This window comes from Hemiscyllium ocellatum, chromosome 1 (genome assembly GCF_020745735.1).
Source record: "Hemiscyllium ocellatum isolate sHemOce1 chromosome 1, sHemOce1.pat.X.cur, whole genome shotgun sequence".
NCBI classification, from domain to species: Eukaryota; Metazoa; Chordata; class Chondrichthyes; order Orectolobiformes; family Hemiscylliidae; genus Hemiscyllium; species Hemiscyllium ocellatum.
Window position 1 is genome coordinate 367234 of NC_083401.1, and position 2166 is coordinate 369399.

Here is a 2166-nt window from a genome sequence, read left to right on the forward strand (position 1 = left end):
GCTTTGTTTGTGCAAATGCTGGCAGATTTGCTGAGTTTCTCCAGCAATTTGTGGTTTTGTGAGCGCACGTGGTAGGTATGTTTTGTGCAAAATTTGGGGTTTGAGTTGTAGACCGACGCAAAGACAAATGAAGCACCCTTACAAACTTTAAAACGAAAGTTCACACACGCAGGCAAAGCACCAAAAAACCTGAGCTATAGCCATGTTCTTAGATTTATAGATGAGGGTGCACCGTGCCCGGAGGTACTGCAATACCAGGTCCATGCGTGGAGTGGACAGAGCAAGCCCCTATTCCATCTTTTATCTCAAAAATCCACTTTGTTCATAAAATCATTTATAAGTACATACAGAGATTCTAAATTTGTTCTGCACATTCTTTGCAGAGAAAATCAAATGACGCATTCCTCAAAACATCCCTGCTGTTGCAAAAACAAAGGTATTTCCTACTCATACAGGAAACAATTTATGTCCATTTCAATGCAACAAGAGTCTGCTAACTGAACAGACCATCATAAAGCCCTCAGACAGCGGTTTTTCCCCACTGCATCTTGTCAGTAGCTGCCCTAGTCCCAAACTTTAGTTTGTCCCTCTTGATGTTGTTTTGAACTTTGGAAAGCACCAGTCTGCAACACTCGGTCAAGGTCAGCTCCTTATCACTGGAAAACCAACAAGTTTCAGAGAGACTACAAAGCAAGTCGATGATTTGCCAGGCATTTATATTTGTCTCAAAGTGTGTCCCGGGCAACAGCCCATGGAGCGCAGAGTCCTGTGTCAATGAATTGTTTGGGACAAATCTTGACATCTCTCTCCAGATCATCTTTGCAAAGGCACATTTGAAGAGATCCCTTCACCCCAGCCTCCCACCCCCATCGCTGGCAGCCACTTTGAGGGCAGTATACAATGGTGCAGATATTCCAAGTGTACATGAAGGATCTAATGCATAGTGCCCTTCTCACCACCAGCCAAACTGTGCCTTGCTGCATAGGTGTTCTGCTAAATGATTTTTTTAACTGTCTGCTCAGGAAACTATCCACAGGATCAACCCTCTCAAGATGCTATGTGCTGACCCCTGCCTGATGGACTTGTGTTCAAGACTGTTTTTCTTAAAAGCCTTTGCTGGAGGAACAGCTGATACAAATTGTCCAACTACTTGGAATGTTCTGCAGAAACAAGATCAGACTTATCCTTCACAACATAAATTCTTTACAATGCAGATAGAGGCCTCTCAGCCAGTTAATTCTGCACTGACCCCTCAAAGGGCATCCCATCCAAACCCTGTGCCCCACATTATCTCCGTATCCCAGCTATTAACCATGACTAATCCACATAGCCTTCGCATCCCTGGACAGCCAATCTACCCAACCTGCACATCTTTTTATTGAGTGGAACCCACACAGACACAGGGGAAATGTGCAAACTCTATACAGCCAGTCAACCAAGGCTGGTATCAAACACAGGTCCCTGGTGTTGTCGGGTAGCAGAGCTAACCATGGTGCCAGCCCTGCACCAGGGTGAAAGGAACTTCAGTACCTTGTTATATTTAGTGTTTGTGAACCAAAGGTCTGCACACAGCTTGATGCAGACACACACAAAGGTGGCCATTAGCAGGAGGATGTGTGTTCCCCCATTTGGGGGTACAGTGGCTCCGTGGTTAGCTCTGCTGCCTCACAGCACCAGGGACCCATGTCTGCTGGGTTTCCTCTGGGTGCTCCAGTTTCCTCCCACAATCCAAAGATGTGCAGGTTAGGTGAATCGGCCATGCTATATTGCCCATCATGTTCAGGAATGTGCTGTTGGTCAAGGGAGAAATGATTGATCAGCCCAGTTCCCATAGTCCCCTGGGATTTATCCAATGATAAATGCTTTGGATGTAGGCATAGGTGGATGGGTTAATAAGTTTGCAGATGACACTAAAGTCAGTGGGGTAATGGACAGTGCGGAAGAATGTTGCAGGGGCACTCGGATAAACTGCAGAATTGGACTGAGAGATGGTAAATGGAGTTCAATGCAGGAATGTGAAGTGATTCACTTTGGGAAGAATAACAGGAAGGCAGAATACTGGGTCAATGGAAAGATTCTTGATAGTGTAAATGAGCAGCGTGATCTCGGTGTCCATGTACATAGATCCCTGACAGTTGCCGCCCAGGTTGATAGTACCTTTAAGGT

The 2166-nt window shown here is 45.7% G+C and overlaps 1 pseudogene; it reads right to left on the bottom strand.

Annotated features, from left to right (window-relative positions):
- Positions 1-221: 221 nt before the first annotated feature.
- Positions 222-390, bottom strand: LOC132821025 (U2 spliceosomal RNA; annotated as a pseudogene).
- Between the last annotated feature and the right edge of the window lie 1776 nt (positions 391-2166).